At 35.2% G+C, this 22,038-nt stretch overlaps 1 protein-coding gene and 1 long non-coding RNA gene across 2 annotated transcripts in view; one reads left to right on the top strand and one right to left on the bottom strand.

Moving 5' to 3' along the window:
* The window catches only part of ABL1 (ABL proto-oncogene 1, non-receptor tyrosine kinase), a 233,068-nt gene that overhangs the window by 112,284 nt on the left and 98,746 nt on the right, over window positions 1-22,038 (bottom strand). The gene's annotated exons all lie outside the window — the stretch shown is intronic.
* Window positions 1-22,038, top strand: part of LOC143672558 (uncharacterized) — a 77,038-nt gene that overhangs the window by 27,627 nt on the left and 27,373 nt on the right. Inside the window, exon 2 of the long non-coding RNA XR_013169894.1 lies at window positions 17,486-17,582. This is a non-coding gene — a long non-coding RNA (uncharacterized LOC143672558). The remainder of the gene's footprint in view (window positions 1-17,485; window positions 17,583-22,038) is intronic.

The following is a 22,038-nucleotide window of genomic DNA, read 5'->3' as shown; positions in this document are numbered from 1 at the left end:
TAGGACCTGGAGATAAGCAAAGCAACAGACCAACTTAAGCTCTTGATTGGCAAACCTGAGGAATGCGGGTTCTGCTCTGAAAAGGATTTTTCTTTTCCTTTTTTGTGGCTGTGTTTCTACAGCTTGACTACTCTTTGAATATAGCTGCAAGGCTTCTCAGACTCCAACTGCCCCAGGGACGGCCAGAATTAAGCTTGTTTGAGTGTGTGTCTGGAGACTGTACCTTCCCCAGGAGAGGGGTGGGGCCTAGCTTAGGTGGACTCGCTCCCTCAAGGAATTCAGACCCCAGGGTCTGGTAAAGTCAAGCAATTAAAGCCAACCTACACCCTCTCCTCTGTCTCAACCACACCCCCAGCAGGGAGAGTCTACTGAAGTTAAAGGTACCACATTGCCTTATACTGGTGGGACCTGCAGGCAGACAAGTGCCACATAACAGGCAGGATGAGTCCAGAGGCTTTATAGGAAGGTCTTTCAACATGCTGGGTCTCACCCTTAGGGAAAACTGATGCAGGTGACTCCTCCTGAGAGGAGGCCAGTTTGGTCTGGGAAAATCTGGCTGGGGTCTATAGTACCTAAGTAGACCCACCTAAGGGGTTAAAAAAAAAAAAAAGGCACCACACAGGCAGAGCAAGAAACAAGAAAACAAGAACTGAAAAATTCTGATCTGTTAAACAAAACCTAAGCTAGAGGTCTAGAATAAGCTGAACTGAAGGTCAAAGAACAGAGAGACAACAAGGTCATCCAGCAAGAAAATCCTAGGTTAAAAAAAATGAAAACAATCTCCAGAATAAACTAATAAAGGAAATTAAATGTCTAGTCGCCAGCAAAAAAACAAACAAACAAACAAACAAAAAAACAAATCATACTAGGAAAATTGAAATATGGCCCAGTCAAAGGAACAAACCAATAATTCAAATGAGATACAGGAGTTGAAACAATTAATTCAGAATGTTCGAACAGACATGGAAAACCTGCCCCAAAATCAAATCAATGAACTGAGGATATAAAGAAGGCAAGGAATGAATAAAAAGAAGAAACTGAAAGTCTGAAAAAACAAATCACAGAACTTATGGGAATGAAAGGCACAGTAGAAGAGATGAAAAAAAAAACAAGGGAAATCTACAATGTCAGATTTCAAGAGGCAGAAGATAGGATTAGTGAACTGGAGGATGGGATTTATCTGAAATCCAACAAGCAAAATAAAACATAGGGAAAAGAATGAAAACATATGAGTAGTGACTCAGGGAATTGAATAACAAAATGAAGTACACAAATATACATGTTGTGGGTGTTCCAGAAGGAGAATAGAAGGGAAAAGGAGGAGAAAAACTAATGGAGGAAATTATTACTGAAAATTTCCCAACTCTTATGAAAGACTTAACTTACAGATCCAAGAAGTGCAGCATTTCCCAAACAGAACAGATCCAAATAGATGTACTCCAAGACACTTACTAATCAGAATGTCAAATAGATGTACTCCAAGACACTTACTAATCAGAATGTCAGATGTCAAAGAAAAAGAGAGAATCTTGAAAGTAGAAAGAGAAAAGCAATCCATCACATACAAGGGAAGCCCAATAAACTATGCGTAGATTTCTCAGCAGAAACCATAGAGGTGAGAAGAGAGTGGTGTGATATATTTAAGTTCCTAAAAGAGAAAACCTGCCAATCAGGAATTCTATATCCAGCAAAATTGTCCTTCAAAAATGAGGGAGAAATTAAAACATTTTCAGACAAAAAAAAAAAAAAAATCAGAGTGAATATGTGACCAAGAGACCGGCTCTGCAAGAAATACTAAAAGGAGCACTAGCGACAGATAGGAAAAGACAGGAGAGAGAAGTGTGGAGAAGAGTGTAGAAATGAAGACTATCAATAAAGATAAAAAGAAGAAAAATTAGATATGACATATAAAATACAAAAGGAAAAATGTTAGAAGAAAGTACCGCCCATACAGTAATAACACTAAATGTTAATGGATTAAACTCCCCAATCAAAAGACACAAACTGGCAGAATGGATTAAAAAACAGGACCCATCTATATGCTGTCTACAGGAGACACATTTTAGACCTAAGGATAAACATAGGTTGAAAGTGAAAGGTTGGGAAAAGACATTTCATGCAAACAACAGTCAGAAATGAGCAGGAGTAGTTATATTAACATCCAATAAATTAGATTTCACATGTAAAACAGTTAAAGAGATAAAGAAGGACACTATGTATTAATAAAAGCAACAATTCAACAAGACATAACAATCATATATATTTATGTACTGAGACAGAATGCTCCAAAATACATGAGGCAAACACTGAAAAGAGAAATAGACACATCTACCATAATTGGAGATTCAATTCCCCACTCTCATCAATGGACAGCACACCTAAACAGAGTATCAATAAAGAAACAGAGAATTTGAATAATACAATAAATGAGCTAAACTTAACAGACATTTATAGAACATTACACCCCACAACAGCAGATACACCTTTTTCTCAAGTGCTCAAGTTCTCAAGGACAGACCATATGCTAGATCACAAAGCAAGTCTCAATAAATTTAAAAAGACTGAAATCAAACAAAACCTTTCTCAGATCATAAAGGAATGAAGTTGGAAATCAATAATAGGCAGAGTCCCAGAAAATTCACAAATATATGGAGGCTCAACAACACACTCTTAAATAACCAGTGGGTCAAGGAAGAAATTAGAAGAGAAATAAGTAAATATCTCGAGGCCAATGAAAATGAAAATACAACATATCAAAATTTATGGGATGCAATAAATGCAGTGCTAAGAGGGAAATTTATCGCCCTAAATACCTATATCATAAAAGAAGAAAGAGCAAAAATTGAGGAATTAACTATCTACTTGGAAGAACTAGAGAAAGAACAGCAAACTAACTTCAAAGCAAGCAAAAGGAAAGAAATAAAAAAGATTAGAGCAGAAATAAATGAAACTGAGAACATGAAAACAATTGAAAAAATCAACAAAACCAGAAGTTGGTTCTATGAAAAATCAATAAGATTGATGGACCCTTAGCAAGGTTGACAAAAAGAAGAAGAGAGAGGATGCAAATAAATAAAAACAGAAATGGAAGAGGAGACATACCCACTGACCCTACAGAAATGAAGAAGGTAATGAGAGGATACTATGAACAACTTTATGCTAATAAACTAGACAGTGTAGATGAAACGGACAATTTCCTAGAAAGGCATGAACAACCAACATTGACTTGAGAAGAAACAAACGACCTCAACAAACCAATCACAAGTAAAGAAATTGAATTAATTGTTAAGAAGCTCCCAAAAAAGATAAGTCCGGGACCAGATGGCTTCACATGCAAATTCTACCAAACATTCAAGAAAGAATTAGTACAGTCCTGCTCAAACTCTTCAAAAAAAATTGAAGAGGAGGAAGGCTATCTAACTCATTCTATGACGCCAACATCACCCTCAGACCAAAGCCAGACAAAGATATTACAAGAAGACTACAGACCAATCTGTCTTATGAATATAGATGCAAAAATCCTCAAAAAAAAATTCTAGCAAATCGAATCCAGCAGCACATTAAAAGAATTATACATCATGACCAAGTAGGATTCATCCCAGGTATGCAATGATGGCTCAACATAAGAAAATCAGTTAATGTAATACACCGTATCAACAAATCAAAGCAGAAAAGCAACATGATCATCTCAATTGATGTAGAAAAAGCATCTGACAAAATTCAACAACCTTTCTTGTTGAAAACACTTCAAAGGATAGGAGTAGAAAGGAACTTCCTCAACCTGATAAAGGGAATATATGAAAAACCCACAGCTAACATCATCCTCAATGGGGAAAAACTGAAAACTCTTCCCCTAAGCTCAGGAATAAGACAAGGATGTCCACTATCACCACTGTTATTCAACAGTACGTTGGAAGTTCTAGCCAGAGTAATTAAACAAGAAAAAGAAATACAAGGCATCAAAACTGGAAAGGGAGAAATAAAACTCTCACTTTTTGCAGATGATATGATACTATATGTCAAAAACCCCAAAAACTCCATGGGAAAACTGCTAGAGCTAATAAATGAGTACAGTAAAGTGGCAGGTTACAAGACCAACACTCAAAAATCTGTGGACCTAGAGCACATTATGCTGAGTGAGTCTAGCCAAAAACTAAAAGACAAATACTGTATGGTCCCACTGATGTGAACCGACATTCGAGAACAAACTTGGGATATGTCATTGGTAACAGAGTCCAGCAGGAGTTAGAAACAGGGTAAGATAATGGGTAATTGGAGCTGAAGGGATACAGACTGTGCAGGAGGACTAGATACAAAAACTCAAAAATGGACAGCACAATAATACCTAATTGTAAAGTAATCATGTTAAAACACTGAATGAAGCTGCATCCGAGCTATAGGTTTTTGTTTTGTTTTGTTTTGTTTTGTTTTGTTTTTTACTATTATTACTTTTATTTTTTTCTCTATATTAACATTCTATATCTTTTTCGGTTGTGTTGCTAGTTCTTCTAAACCGATGCAAATGTACTAAGAAACGATGATCATGCATCTATGTGATGATGTTAAGAATTACTGATTGCATATGTAGAATGGTATGATTTCTAAATGTTGGGTTAATTTCTTTTTTTTTGTTTTTTCCGTTAATTAATAAAAATAAATAAATAAATGAATAAAAATAGCATTTAAAAAATCTGTGTTTCTATACACTAGTAATGAACAATCTGAGGGGGAAATCAAGAAATGAATTCCATTTACAATTGCAACCAAAAGAATAAAATATTTAGGAATAAATTTAACTAAGGATACAAAAGACCTATACAAAGAAAACCACAAGAAATTGCTAAAAGAAATCACAGAAGACCTAAATAATGGAAGGGCACACCAGGTTCATGGATTGGAAGACTATACTTCAGATGTCAATTCTACCTAAATTGATTTCTAGATTCAATGCAATACCAATTAAAATCCCAAAAAAACTTACTTCGCAGAAACAGAAAAACAAATAACCAAATTTATCTGGGAGGGCAGGGTGCCCTGAATAGCTAAAAACATCCTGAGAAAAAAAATGAAGTCGCAGGTCTCACACTACCTGACTTTAAGGTGTATTATGAAGCCACAGTGATCAATACAGCATGGTACTGGCATAAAGATAGATATACTGACCAATGATATCGAATAAAGTGTTCAGATATAGACTCTCTCATTTGAGAACAACTGATGTTTGATAAAGCAGTTAAGCCAACTCACCTGGGACAGAACAGTCTCTTCAATAAATGGTGCATAGAGAACTGGATATCCACATGCAAAAGAATGAAAGAGGATACTTATCTCACACCCTATACAAAAATTAACTCAAAATGTATCAAAGACCTAAACATCAGATCTAAGAACATAAAAATTTTAGAAGAAAATGTAGGGAAATATAAATCTTATAATAGGAAGCAGTTTCCTAGACCTTACACCCAAAGCACGAGCATTGAAGAAAGAAAGAAAGAAATGGGAACTCCTCAAAATTAAACACTTTGGGCCACGGTGGCTCAGCAGGTAAGAATGCTTGCCTGCCATGCCCAAGGATCCTGTTCGATTCCTGGTGCCTGCCCATGTTAAAAATAAAAATAAAAAAAATAAAAAAAAATTAAACACTTTTGTGCATCAAAGAACTTTGTCAAGAAAGTAAAAAGACAGCCTACACAATGGTAGACAATACTTTAAACGACATATCAGATAAAGGTCTAGTATCCAGAATATATAAAGAGATTGTTCCACTCAACAACAAAAAGACAGACAACCCAGTTACAAAATGGGCAAAAGACATAAACAGACTTCTCAGAAAAGGAAGTACAAATAGCTAAAAGGCACATGAAAAGATGTTCAACTTGCTGGGCTATTAAGGAAATGCAAATCAAAACCATAATGAGATATCATCTCACACCCACCAGAATGGCCATTATCAATAAAACAGAAAACGACAAGTGCTGGAGAGGATGTGGAAAAAGAGACACACTTATCCACTGTTGGTGGGAATGTCAAATGGTACAATCGCTGTGGAAGGCAGTTTGGCAGTTCCTCAGGAAGCTAAGTATAGAACTGCCACATGATCCGGCAATACCATTGCTAGATTTCTACTCAGAGAACACGAGGGCAAGGACACAAACGAATATTTGCACACCAATGTTTATAGAAGCATTATCTACAATTGCCAAGAGATGGAAACAGCCCAAATGTCCATCAACAGATGAGTGGCTAAACAAGCTGTGGTATACACATACGATGGAATATTACACAGCTGTAAGACAATAAAGTTATGAAGTATGTAACAACATGGATGGACCTTAAAGATATTATGTTGAGTGAGATTAGCCAAAAACAAAAGGACAAATATTGTATGGTCTCACTGATATGAACCAACATTAGTGAATGAACTTGGAGAATTTCAGTTAAGAACAGAGACCATCAGGAGATAGAAATAGGGTAGATATTGGGTAATTGGAGCTGAAGGGATATAGATCGTACAACAGGACTGATTGTAAAAATTTAGAAATGGATAGTACAATACTACCTAACTGTAATACAATAATGTTAGTACACTGAAGGCAGTTGAATGTGAGAATAATAGAGGGAGGAGGCCTGGGGGCACAAATGAAATCTGAAGGAAAGATAGCCAATAAAGACTGAGGTGGTATAATCTAGGAATGCCTAGAGTATATGTATAAGGACTGACTAAATGTACAATTTTTTAAATGTTTTTGTATGAGGAAGAACAAAAGAATGTCAATTCTGTAGGGTGTTGAAAATAGATGGTCAATCATATTTTAAAATTTTAACTTATGCGTGAGACTAAAGCAAAAAATGTTTATTTGGTACAAAATTTATATTTTGACTAGTGCATTTCCTAATATAACTTATGTAGACAGCTTAGTTGAACACTGTAAGTACACGGAACCTTGAGTAGGGCATGAGATTTTGTGGGTTTGTCCAGAGTGATGCCCTGATAAATCCCAGAGTGATTTGAACAGTGAATAAAACAGTATTTGCAAGTCCCCTTGGGGGAGTGGCAAGAAAGGGGGAAAATTCAACTTCTCCATGTGGAGAGTTCCTGATATTCTCACAAGTAGTGGGGCCAACCAAAGCAGTAGGCTGAGCCCTCAATCTTGGGAGTTGTTCATATGAAAGTTAACCCTGCAAAGGACAGGCTAAGCCTACTTAAAATTAGGCCTAACAGTTACCCCCAAGAGAACCTTTTTTGTGCTCAGATATGGCCTCTCTCTCTCAGCCAACACAACAAGAAAACTCACTGCCCTCCCCATCTCTATGTAGGACACAACTCCCAGGGGTGTGGACCTTCCTGGCAATGTGAGACAGAAATCCTAGAACGAGCTGGGATTCAGCACCAAGGGATTGAGAAAACCTTCTTGACCAAAAGGGGGAAGAGAGAAATGAGACAAAATAAAGTGTCAGTGACTGAGAGATTCCAAACAGAGTTGAAACGGTTATCCTGGAGGTTATTCTTATGCATTAAATAGATATCAGCTTTTTAGTTAAGTTGTAACAGACAGGCTGGAGGGAATTGCCTGAAAATGTAGAGCTGTGTTCCAGTAGCCATGTTCCTTGAAGATGACTGTATAATGATACAGCTTTTGCAATGTGACTGGGTGGTTTTGAAAACCTTGTGTCTGATGTTTCCTTTTCTACCTTATGGACAGATGAGTAAAGCATATGGATTAAAAATAAATAAATAACAGGAGGAACAAATGTTAAAATAAATTTAGTAGATTGAAATGCTAGTGATCAATGAAAGGAAGTGGTAAGGGGTATGGTATGTATGATTTTTTTTGTTTTCTTTTTATTTCTTTTTCTGAGTTGATGCAAATGTTCTAAGAAATGATCAGGATGATGAATACACAACTATGTGATGAAAAATCAGAATAAATAAATAAATAAATAATGGGGGAAGAAATGTTAAAATAAATTTTGTAGATTGAAATGCTTGTGATCGGTGAGGGGGAGGGGTTGGGGGTATGGTATATACGAAGTTTTTTCTTTTTTCTTTTTATTTCTTTTTCTGGATTGATACAAATGTTCTAAGAAGTGATCATGGTGCTGAATATACAACTATGTGACGATACTTATTGATTATATACCAAGAATGGAATGATCACATAGTAAGAATGTTCATGTTTGTATATTGTTATGTTTAAAAAATTTTTTTTGAATTTAAAAAATAAAAAAATCAAATTGAAATTCTAGACCTGAAAAACATAATTTTTGAAATAAAAATTCAGTAGATGAACTTAACAGCTGAATAGAGAAGGAATAACAAAGAACACATGAACTTTAAGAAAAATGAATAGAAATTATCCAAGGTGAAAAACAAAGAGAAAAAATTTTTGAAAACAAAAAGTGACAGAGACTCAGAATCTTGTGAGATGATATCAAATGGTCCAACATGGGTAAGTGGAATGCCAAAAATAAAGGAAAGAGAGAATGGGGTAGAAAATGAATTTGAAGAAATAATGGCCAAAAATTACCCAAACTTAATGAAATGAAAAATTCCGAAGATACAAGATGCTAAATGAACACCAAGAAGAAACAAAGTAGCCCACACATCATGGTCAAATATTTAAAAGCCAAAGATAAAGAGCCAATCTTGAAAAAGCAAGAGAGAAATGACATTAAATACAGGGGAACAAGAATACAATTAATGACTGACTTCTTATCAGAAAATATGAAGACCAAAAGAGAATGGAACAAAGTGGGGGAGAGCAAAATGAGACAAAATAAAGTGTCAACAGCTGAGAGATTCCAAACAGAGTCGAGAGTTGTCCTGGAGGTTATTCTTGCGCATTAAATAGATATCATCTTGTTAGTCAAGATGTAACGGAGAGGCTGGAGGGAACTGCCTGAAAATTTAGAGCTGTGTTCCAGTAGCCATGTTTCTTGAAGATGATTGTATAATGATATAGCTTTCACAATGTGACTGTGTGATCGTGAAAACCTTGTGTCTAATGCTCCTTTTATCTACCTTATCAACAGACAAGTAAAACATATGGAATAAAAAAAAAATAAATAATAGGTAACAAATGTTAAAATAAACTTAGATTGAAATGCTAGTGATCAATGAAAGGGAGGTGTAAGGGGTATGGTATGTATGAATTTTTTTTCTGTTGTCTTTCTATCTCTTTTTGCAAATTGATGCAAATGTTCTAAGAAATGATCATGATGATGAATACGCAACTATGTGATCATACTTTGAATTACTGATTATATATGTAGAATGGAAAGATCATATGTTAAGAATGTGTTTCTTTCTTGTCATATTTTTTTAAAAATTTAAAAATTATTAAAAAAAAAGAGAATGGAACAATATCTTTAAGGGGCTAAAGGGAAAACTATAAAATTGTAACTCAGAATTCTAGAACCAGATAAAAAATCCTCCAAGGATGAAGGCAAAGGAGAGACATTTTCAGATAAAAGAAAATTCATCACCAGCAAACTTGCACTACAGGACATATAAAAGGAAGTTCTTTAAACCGAAGGCAAATTATACCAGAGGGAAATTCAGGCAAAGAAAAGAATAATGAAGTTTGAAAATAGTAACTATCTAAGTAAATGCAAGAGATCACTGTTTTTCTTTTTTACTTTGTTCCTCTTAATAATGCAAAGAAGGAAAACTGGGGGAAAAAATAAGAAACTTAAAAGGGAAATTCAAAAATATCCAAATATGCTTAATAAGGATAGAAAAGAAAGTAAAGGGAAACAAAAAACAGGGGAAAAAAGTAACAACAAACTAAAATGATAGATCCAAATGCAACTATATCAATAATTACATTAAACATTAACAGGCTCCGTTAAACACTCTAATTAAAAAGCAAAGAAGGTCAGAATGGATAAAAAAATGAGACCCACAATTATGCTGTTTTCAAGAAATGAACTTTAAATGTAAAGGCACAAATAAATTGAAAGAAAATAGACAGTAAACAATTATAAATATATATTCACTTAAAAACAGATTTAAAATAGGTTAAGGAAACTTGACAAAATTAAAGGGAGAAACAGACAATTTCACAATTATATCTGGAGATTTTAATACCAAGCTCTCATCAACTAATGAAATATCTAGACAAAAAAAAAATCAGCAAATGCATAGAAGATATGCACAATACTATCAACTACCTTGCCTTAATTAATATTTACAAAACTATATACCCAAGAACAGAAGACTGTACATTCACTTAAAAGGCACATGTATACTTCCCAAGAGAGACCATATCTGGGCAGTAAAACAAGATAACTAAATTTAAAAAGACTGTAGTCAAAGAACATGCTCTTTATTATTTCAATGAAATCAAATTAGAAGTCAAAAACAGTAAGATAACCAAAGAATGTCTATTATTTGGGAATTTTAAAAAATGCTTCAAAATGATCACTGGTTCAAAGAATTCACAAGAGAAATTAGAAAATATTTTGAACAATAACAATGAATACAACCTATCAAAATTCTGAGATTCAGAAAAAGTAATGTCTAGGGGGAATTTTATAGCTTTAAAAACCTGTACAAATTTGACAATCTACGTGAAATGGACAAATCTCTTAAAACATGCAAATTACCAAAACCCTCAAGAGAAAAAGAAAACTTGAATAGCTCTATATGTATCAGAGAAATTGAATTCATAATTAAAAACTTTCCCACAAAGAAAACCAAAGGCTGGATAGCTTTACTTCAGAATTCTACCAAACATTTAAGGAAGAAATAATATCAATCTAACAAACTCTTTCAGGAATATAGAGAAAATACTTACAAACTGAGTCTATGAAACCAATACTAAAAGTGACCCCAAAACCAGACAAAGATACTACAAGAAAGAACTACATATCAATATCTCTCCTGAACATATCTACAAAAATTCTTTAAAAAATAGTAGCAGAAATCAAACCTAACAATATGTTAGAATAAAATATACCAGGACTAGGTGAGTTTATCCTGAGAATGCAAGATGGATTCAAATTATATAAATCAATCAATGTATTCATCATATTAATAGAATAAGGGAGAAAAACCAAATGATCACTAAAATAGATATAGAAAAAGCATTTGACTAAATCTGACACCACTTTCACATTAAAGAAAAAAAATAGTCTTAGTAAGCTAGGAAGACATGGGACTTTTCATCCTCACTAAGGGCAAATATGAAAAACCCATAGCTAACATACTCAACAGTGAAAGGCTCACGATTCCTAGCCAAAATCAGGACTAAGGCAAGAATATTCACATTCATGACTTCTAATTAATATTGTATTGGAAGGCCTAGCTAGTGCAACAAGGTTAAGAGAAAGAAATAAAGGCATAATTGCCCTTATTTGCAGATGACATGATCTTTTTTATGACTGTTCTAGTTTGCTAGCTGCTGGAATGCAATATACCAGAAACAGAATAGCTTTCAAAAAGAGGAATTTAATAAGTTGCTAGTTTACAGTTCTAAGGCTGAGAAAAAGTCCCAATTAAAACAAGTCTTTAGAAATGTCCAATCAGAGGCATCCAGGGAAAGATACCTTGGTTCAAGAAGGCCGATGAAGTTCAGGGTTTCCCTCTCAAATGAGAAGGCAGATGGCAAACACTGTTATGGTTTCTCCCTAGGTTGGAAGGGCACATGGTGAGCACAGCATCATCTGCTAGCTTTCTCTCCTGGCTTCCTGTTTCATGAAGCTCCCTGGGAGGCGTTTTCCTTCTTCATCTCCAAAGTGCTGGCTGGTGGACTCTCTGCTTCGTGGTGCTGCAGCATTCTCCGCTCTCTCTGAATCTCCTGGCTTTCTCTCTTGTTATTTTCGATTATAGGATTCCACTAAACTAATCAAGACCCACCCGAATGGGTGGAGACACATCTCCACCTAATCCAGTTTAACAAACACTCTTGATTGAGTCACATCTCCAGGGAGATGATCTAATTACAATTTCAAATATACAGTACTGAATAGGGATTAGAAGAAACGGCTGTCTTTATAAAATGGGATTAGGATTAAAATATGGCTTTTCTAGGGTACATACATCCTTTCAAACCAGCACAGTGGTTGTTAATTTTTTTTTTATTTAAGAAAACAAACAATTCACTTAGAACCACCAACAATGGATATCTTAGTTAGCTTAACCATAGGCATATTTGAATAAAGTATCCATATAATCATTGGAAAGCCTGTGTTTGCACAGTAAATTTCATAAACCGATTTAAAATTAAGGCAACAAGGAAAAAAATCCACTTTGCTATTCAGATAGCAAACTTCTTAAATTCTAAGTATTAAACACTAACTTAGATAACATTTGATCAGCTGTCAAAACTTTGAATGTTCTCAGTACATCAAGACATGATCTTTCATGTAGAAAACTCTAAGGAGTCTCTAAAAAAAAATTTAAAAGTTAAGAACGCAAGGTTAATACACAAAGATCACTTGTATTTCCACAAACTCACAATAAACAGTTAGAAAATTAAATTAAAAAATGCAATTCCATTTACCATATCATAAAAAAACTAAAATACTTAGTAATAAATTTAAAGAAAGGTGTGCACCTGTACATTGAAAATTACAAAACATTGTAAAGGGAAATTATAAGAGACCTAAACACACGGAACCATAATAGATATAAAATACACTTTTACTGGATGTAAAATATTGAGTCCTCATGAAGTCAATACCATTAAGATGGCAAAAACCAAAATGATTATAGATTAATGTAATTCCAATCAAAATCCTTAAAGGCTTTTCACAAATAAACTGAAAAGCTGATTTTAAAATTTACATGAAAAGGCAAAGGACCTAGAATAGCTAATCAATTTTGAAAAAAAACATCAAAACTGTAAAACTTAGACTATCTAATTCAGGGGACATTATAAAGCTATATTAATCAAGACAGTATGGTAGTGACAGAGGAATAGATAGATATCAATGGAACAAAATAGAGACCATAAATAGGACCATATTATTATGAGTGAATCCCAAATAGGATAAATGCAAATAAATCATACCAAGCCATATTTTTTTAGTTTGTAAGCTGCCAGAATGCAATATAACCAGAAACAGAATGGCTTTTAAAAGGAGAATTCATAAAGTTGTAAGTTTACAGTTCTAAGGCCTTGAAAATGTCCAAAATAAGACATCCAGGGAAAGATATCTTGATTCAAGAAAGGCCGATGGGTCCAGAACACCTCTGTCAGCTGGAAAAACACAGCAACATCTGCTGGCTTTCTGTTCTGATTCCATAAGGCTTCCCCCAGGGGCATTTTCCTTCTACATCTCCAAGGTCTCTGGCTGTGTGGACTCTGTTGGCACTGAGCTTTTTCCAAAATGGTTCCCTTTTAAAGAGCTCCTGTAAGGAACCCTACCTTTGAATGGGTGGAGACACATCTCCATGGAAACAATAAAAAAGATCCCACCCAGCAATACTGATTGAGAATTAAAGAGCCTGGCTTTTCTTGGATACATGACAGTTTCAAAGTGGGACACATAGGTTGGTCAAACTTCTAAAAAGTAAAGTCAAAGGAAAAATCTTGAAAGCCAGAAAAGTATAACACATTTCATATTTAGGGAGAAACCAATTCAAATGACAGCAGATTTCTTATTAGAAACCATGGAGGCAAGAAAGAAGTGCAAACATTTTTCAAGAGCTAAAAGAAAAGAACTATTGACCCAGAATCCTACAACCAGTAAAAATATCTGTGCTGGTTTGAAAGGATGTATGTCTCCTAGAAAAGCCATATTTTTATCTAAATCCCATTTTTAAAAGGCAGAATAATCCCTATTCAATACTGTATGTTTGAATCTGTAATTAGATCATCTCCCTGGAGTGGTTGTTAAGTTGGATTAGGTGACAACATGCCTCCACCCATTTGGGTGGGTCTTGATAAGTTTCTGGAGTCCTATAAAAGAGGAAACATTTTGGAGAGTGAAAGAGATTCAGAGACAGTCAGAGAAGAATGACATAGTCACGAGAAACAGAGAGCCCACTAGCCAGTGACCTTTGGAGATGAGGAAGGAAAACGCCTCCTGGGGAGCTTCATGAAACCGGAGCCAGGAGAGAAAGCTAGCAGATGATGCCTTGCTTGCCATGTGCCCTTCCAGTCAAGAGAGTAACTGTGACTGTGTTTGCCATGTGCCTTCTCACTTGAGAGAGAAACCCTGAACTTCATCAGCCTTCTTGAACCAACGTATCTTTCCCTGGATGCCTTTGAGTGGACATTTCTATAGACTTGTTTTAATTGGGACTTTTTCTCGGTCTTAGAACTGTAAACTAGCAACTTATTAAATTCCTCTTTTTAGAAACCATTCCATTTCCAGTATATTGCATTCTGGCAGCTAGCAAACTGGAACAATATCCTTCAGGAATAAAGGAGAAATCAAGACATCCTCAGATAAAGGAAACTAAGAGAACCTGTCACTAACAAGAGCTATGCTAAAAGGATGACTAAAAGAAGTTTCCCAAACATACCAGAAATAGCAAAAGAAAGGATCTTGGAACATCAGAAAGAAACAATATGGTAAGTAAAAATATGGGTAAATACAATAGGCTTTTCTTCTACTGACTTTTTAAAAACTATGTGTGACAGATGAAGCAAAAATTATAATACTGATGTGATTTTAAATTTATGTAGAGGAAATATTTAAGATAATCATATTATCAAAAGAGAGGGTAAAGGAGCATAAAGGGAGATAAGGTTTCAAAATTTCATTCAGACTAGTAAAATGATGACATCAGTAGACTGAGATAAATTATGGATATATAATGTAATACCTAAAGCAACTACTAAAAAAAACTATATAATAAGGTTTAGTAAAAAAAAAAAAAAGAATAGGGCAGGCAACAGTGGCTCAGTGGCAGAGTTCTTGCCTGCCATGCTAGAAATCTAGGTTTGGGCCCTGGTGCCTGTCCATGTCAAAAAAAAAACAGACTAGATATATCAAAATGGAATTCTAAGTAATATTCAAATAACCCATAGCAAGGCAGGAAAAAGAAGAGAGAGAAATAAAAAACAGAAAGAACAAACAGAACAAAATATGAAATTGGTAAGACTTGAACCCTAACATATGAATAATTGTATTAGATATAAATGATCTAAATATACTAATTATAGAACAGATTGGCAGAGTGAATTAAAAGAGAAAGTCCAACTATGTGTTGCCTGTAAATCACTTTGAATACAACAATACAGGTAGTCTGAAAGTAAAACGCTGGAAAAAGATAAATAATGCAAAATTTAACCAAAAAAGCAGTAATGAATATATTACTATCAGAAAAAACAGACTTCAGAGCAAAGAAAATTACAAGAAACAGAGAGGGATGGACATTACATAATGATAAAAGAGTGAATCTACCAAGAAGAAATATCAATTCTAAATGTGTATTGTGTCAGTTGGAAACTGTTATGTACCCCAGAAAGGCCGTGCCCTTTTTCCTGATCCAATCTTGTAGGGAAAGCCATATTTCTTTTAATCCTGATTCAATATTGTGGGGTGGAAAGTTTGATTGGATTGTTTCCATGGATATGTGATAAAAGGGGAATCCTAAAAATTGCGGGTAGGGCCTTTTGATTAGGAGTTCCCTTGGGAATGTATCTCTGCCCATTCAAGGTGGGCCTTTATCTCCTTACTGGAGTCCTTTAAGAGAGAACCATTTTGGGAAAAGCTTCAGAGCTGACACAGACAAAAAGGTTTGAAGATGCAAAAAGAAAATGCCCCTGGGGAAGCTGTTTGGAACCAGAAGCCAAAGGACCAGCAGATACCAGTCACATGCCTTCCCAGCTGACAGAGCTGTTCCTGATGCCATTGGCTTTTCTTGAGTCAACATATCATTTGCTGGATGCCTTAATTTGAACATTTTTATGGACTTAGAACTGTAAACTTGTAACTTAATAAATTCCCTTTATAAAAGCCAACCCATTTCTGGTATATTGCATTCCTGGCAGCATTAACAAACTAAAACAGTTATGCACCAAACTACAGAGCAACAAAATGCGTGAAGAAAAAAACTGCTAGAACTGAAAGAAGAAACAGACAAATCCACAAATATAGCTGGTGTTCTAGTTTGCTAGCTGCTGGAATGCAATATACCAGAAATGAAAAGGCTTTTAAAAGGGGGGAATTTAATGAGTTGCTCGTTTACAGTTCTAATGCTGAGAAAATGTCCCAATTAAAACAAGTCTATAGAAATCTCCAATCTAAGGCATCCATCCAGGGAAAGATACCTTGGTTCAAGAAGGTCAATGAAGTTCAGGGTTTCTCTCTAAGTGAGAAGGCACATGGTGAACACAGTCAGGGCTTCTCTCTCGGCTGGAAGGGTACATGGTGAATACGGCGTCATCTGCTAGCTTTCTCTCCTGGCTTCCAGTTTCATGAAGCTCCCCAGGAGGCGTTTTCCTTCTTCATCTCCAAACGTTGCTGGCTGGTGGACTCTGCTTCATGGTGCTGCAGCATTCTCTGCTCTCTCTGAATCTCTTATTCTTCAAAACGTTTCCTCTTTTATAGGACTCCAATAAACCAATCAAGACTCACCCAAATGGGTAGAGACATGTCCCCTAATCCAGTCTAACAACCACTCTTGACTAAATCACATCATCCAGGGAGATGATCTGATTACAGTTTCATACATACAATATTGAATAGAGATTATTCTACATTTATGAAATGGGATTTTTATTAAAACATAGCTTTTCTAGGGGGCATACATCCTTCCAAACCAGCACAGCTGGAGATTTCAACACTCCTTTCTCAATATTTGATGCAACTAGGCAGAAAATCAACAAGGAAAAAGAACTAAGAAAGTAACAACCCCATCAACCAACATTATTTAATTAACATTTATTGAGCAGTTCACCTAACAACAGTAGAATATAGATTTTTTTTCACATGCCCTTGGAACAAACACAAAGATAGACCATATGCTGAGCCACATAAAACAAACCTTGAGAATTTGAAAAATCACACAGTGTGTTCTCTGACCACAATGCACTCAAACTAGAAATCAATAACAATAAATGTCTAAATATTCCATTGGTCAAAGAGAAAGTCTCAAGGGAAATCATAAAAAATACATTAAACTGAATGAAAATGAAGACAATGTATCAAAAGTCATCTACTTTAGAAAACAATATAGCATTTATCTTATATACAATTATACTATGACCTAGAAATGCCACTCATAGGTATTTATCCAAGAGAAATGAAAGCATATATCCATACAATAACAAATGCATGAATGTTCATAGCAGCATTATTCATAATGCCCCAATATGGAAGCAACCCAAATGTCCATACACTGGTATATGGATAAATCAATTGTGATATATCCATATAAGAAAACTCTACTCAGTAATAACAAGAAAGAAAATGTTGTTATACACAATAACATGAATGACTCTCAAAAACCTTATGCTAAGTAGAAGTAGTCAAATATAAAAGTGCATGTACTATATGATTTCATTTATATTAATTTCTTGAACAGGCAAAACTACAAAGATAGAAAGCAGATAAGTAGTTGCCAGGCACCAGAGGTTGGGAGAAAGAATCAACTGGAAAGGGGTGCAAGAAAACAAATAAAGGTGAGGGAACTGTCTTATAGTCTTGATTATGATAGAGGTTATATGATTGTACATAATTACCAAAATTCATCAAAATGTACACTTAAAATGGATGAATTTTATCATATAAATAATACATATTTTTAAAAGTACTTTTAAAAAATCACCCAGCTCATGCCTAAAATCCTATTAAGTATCCTTCCCTGAGACTCTGTTAAGGTAGTGTTCAGTATTCTCCATTATAAGATTTCCTTGATCAAATTTTAACCATTTCACTTCTAAAAACTATCAAGTTACATACTTTATGATCATGATACCAAAATTACCAACATTTATTAAGTACTTACTATGTATCAAGCACTTTATAAGCAATATTCCAATGAAACCTGACATCAAACCTGTTAAGAAAGTGCCATTATCAGTCACATTTTTCAGAAGAAGAAACTGAAGCCATAAGAATAAAGTTACTTATCCAGAGTCACAACCATTACATGATAGAATCTAGATTAGAATCCATATTGGCATATGTGTACTCTTGAAGTATATGAAGACTTTCCACTGGGTATTGGACATGGATCACCTTAAGGGAATAGATTCTCAAGACTCAACTTCCCTGTGTCCTCTTTTCTTCAACCAATCTACCTCAGATGATTGTCCATGAGCCCTTCCAGTAATTTTTTCCTGTCACTTATTCACTGTCATCTTTCACACACCTCACAAAAGAAAAACTTACCTCTCACTAAGCTCATTATGGAGGCCAATACCTCTGGGAGGCCAAACTCCAAATTCTGGTATCAGAGAAGCCTCCTTTTATCATGACACTTTAAACACAGCTTTATACTGAAAGCATAGGTTCCTATTTCATTCAGATAAAAAACCTGTGGCAAAGTGCTGTAGAACTTTCAGTAATTAGAAAAACCACACAGGGAAACAGCAATCAATCCCACACCACACCTCCTCTGTATTTTCTCTATACTTAGTAGTGAGAAAGAGCTTAATGATTGTTCTAGTTTGCTAGCTGCTGGAATGCAATATTCAAGAAAGGGAATGGCTTTTAAAAAGGGAAGTTTAATAAGTTGCTAGTTTACAGTTCTAAGGCAGGGAAAATGTCCCAATTACAAGTCTATAGAAATGTTCAATCTAAGGCATCCAGGGAAAGATACCTTGGTTCAAGAAGGCCGATGAAGTTCAGGGTTCCTCTCTCAACTGGAAGGGTTCATGGCAAACACGGCATCATCTGCAAGCTTCTTCTCCTGGCTCCCTGTTTCATGAAGCTCCCCAGGAGACATTTTCCTTCTTCATCTCCAAAGGCTGCTGGCTGGTGGGCTCTGCTTCTCGTGGCTATGTCATTCTGCTTTCTCCAAATCTCTGAATCATTTTTATTCTTCAAAATGTTTCCTCTTTGATAGACTCCAGAAACTTATCAAAACCCACCCAAATGGGTGGAGACATGTCATCACCTAATCCATCTTAACAATCACTCTTGATTAAATCACATCTCCAGGGAGATGATCTGATTACAGTTTCAAACATACAGTATTGAATAGGGATTATTCTGCCTTTATGAAATGGGATTTAGATTAAAACATGGCTTTTCTAGGGGACATACATCCTTTCAAACCAGCACAATGATCATTCTCATTTTGCAAAAGATTACTGAACATTGAAAATTTTTATTTTTTTAAATTTAGGCACAAATCTTCCCCCTATCACTAATCTCTCTTTTTTTGTTGTTTATTTATTCCAATTACATACTTAGTAATTTAAGATTAACTAAATAGGAATAGATTATGGATTCCATTGCAAGAAATAACTTAGTAACAGTCGTTAACATACCTTTGTAAGACTCACATTTAACTATGTCCCAATGTCTTCTCTGCTTTTTATGAATAATGTCCACAAAGTAAACTGAATTGTACTCCTGAGAAGCAGAACACCCACTTTTTTCAATTGATATATATTATATACTCATATAACATGTAATCATCCCAAATGTACAATCAATGGTTCATAATATCATTTAGCTGTGCACTTACCATCACAATTGACTTTTTTTGTGAAAAATAACATATATACAAAAAAGCAATAAATTTCAAAGCACAGTGCAATAATTAGTTGTAGAACAGATTTCAGAGTTTGGTATGTGTTACAATTCTACATTTTCAGGTTTTTACTACTAGCTGCTCTAAAACAGTGGAGATTAAAATAAATATCAATATAATGATTCAACAATCATACTCATTTGTTAAACCTTACATTTTCTGTATAACTCCACCATCACCTTTGATCTTTCTCCCACTCTTAGGGATATATGGATTATGCCCATTCTAACTTTTTCATGTTGGAAAGGGCTGTCAATAATATGGGATAAGGGGATGGAAGTAGTTGATGTTCTGAAGATGCTGGCCTCTCTGCATTTCAGGATTTATCTGGTCTAGGGACCCATCTGGAGATTGTAGGTTTCTGGGAAGTTACTTTGCACATGGAACCTTTTAGTAGAATCTTACGTAACACACCCTAAGTGTTCTTTAGGATTGGCAGGAATGGTTTTCATTGGGGTTTGCGAAGCTATAATAGGTAGCAATGTCTAACCGAAGCTTGCATTAAGAGTGACCTACAGAGTAGCCTCTGTACTTTATTTGAACTCTCTCAGCCACTGATACCTTGTTCCACTTCTTTTCCCCCTTTTGGTCAGGATGGCATTGTTGATCCCAAGGTACCAGGGACAGGCTCGTACTTGGGAGTCATATCCCATACCACCAGGGAGACTTTCACCTGGATGTCATGCCCATGCAGGGGGGAGGGCAATGATTTCACTTGCAGAGTTTGGATTAGAGATAAGAGAGGCCATATCTGAGCAACAAAAGAGGTCCTCCAGAAGTAAATCTTAGGCATATCTATAGGTAGGCTAAGATTCTCCACTACATACATAAGCTTCACAAGTGCAAGCCTCAAGATTAAGGGCTTGGCCTACTGATTTGGGTGTCCCTAATGTTTGAAACGGTATCAGGGGTTTCCCTGGTGGCAAAGTTTAATCCCATCCCTTAAGGGACTTTGCCGATACTTTTTAATTACTGCTTAATATACTCTGAGAACACCCACTGTTTAAACATTTTTTATTGTAAAATATAACATATATACAAAGCAAAGAAAGAAAAAAGCAGTAATTTTCAAAGTACACTTCAACAAGGAGTTACAGGACAGATCCCAGAGTTAACATGGGTTACTATTCCACCATCTCAGATTTTTCCTTCTAGCTGCTCCTTAACACTGGAGACTAGATGGAATATTAATACAATGATTCAGCAATCATACTTGTTTGCCATATTCTTTTCTCTCCGTTATACCTCCTCCTTCTCCCCTGATCCCTCTCCTAATTCATAGGGATCCCTAGGCAATGCTTGTTCTGACTTTTTCATTTTGAGAAGGGATGTCAAAACTAAAGGATAGGGAGATGTAATTAACGGGTAATCCTGGAGAGGATTTTTGTATACAGGTATAAAGAGAAACCCACTTTTACATACAGGTATATGATAAAATGTTTCCAAAATGCCAACTTAAACATTCAAAAAGTCAAGAGAAAAAGATCAGAGAGAATATTCTATAAACTTAACAGTGGCTACTTGTCAGGGAGGGGTGATTAAGAGAAAAAGACTTTTACTTATTTTAATTTGTTTTTTCATAAGCAAATACCATCTTTGTAACAAAAACAATTACAACCACAAGGTTGTCAAAATAAGAATTAAAAGGTAATTATTTACCTACTACATCTCTTCTGGAAGCTTTGTCAATTCTGACCTGCTAAAGAATGAAAACTGAAGGGGAACAGAGTACGTAGAGAAAGAGAAGAGGAAAAAAGGAAAAGGCACCTAGTCCAATCATTTGCTCCAACTATATACTAATATACTTGAGAACAGGTCTATATTCCTGGCAACAGAGATTTCCATCTGGAATCACAAACCTACTAGCTCTGAGAGCTGAAGAATATCCAGTGTTCTTCTACTTGGCAAACTATTTCTATATGGAAAATGCCAGGAATAACTGTCAAATACAGACAATAAAGGTCTTGGCAACAAAGATTTAAATGTCAATATTTTGTACTCAGTCACCACCCTATACTTAATAACTGTGGAGTTAATATATATAAAGTGCTTAGAACAATGCCTGACATAGTTAAGTAAAGTATGTAAAGTATTTGTTACTATTATCATTATACTCTGCTCTAGGTGAAAAATGCTTAATTCATCCATCCATTCCTTCACCAAATAAGTTTCTACCAAACATCTACTATGTGCCAGGTAATGTGGGATCTGACAAAGCAAAAGATGGGCCTGGCCCTTGGGCAAAGGGAGCTTACAGTCTGAGATGTTAACCAACATCACATTAGGTTAGTTAATGTATAATTATAAACATCACATTTCATTAGTTAATGTATAATTATAAATCAAGGTAAGGTCTCCACAGGACAAGAATAAAT

Source organism: Tamandua tetradactyla, chromosome 2, assembly GCF_023851605.1.
Source record: "Tamandua tetradactyla isolate mTamTet1 chromosome 2, mTamTet1.pri, whole genome shotgun sequence".
In the NCBI taxonomy this organism is placed as follows: domain Eukaryota; kingdom Metazoa; phylum Chordata; class Mammalia; order Pilosa; family Myrmecophagidae; genus Tamandua; species Tamandua tetradactyla.
This window is presented reverse-complemented; position numbering and strand designations above follow the sequence as displayed.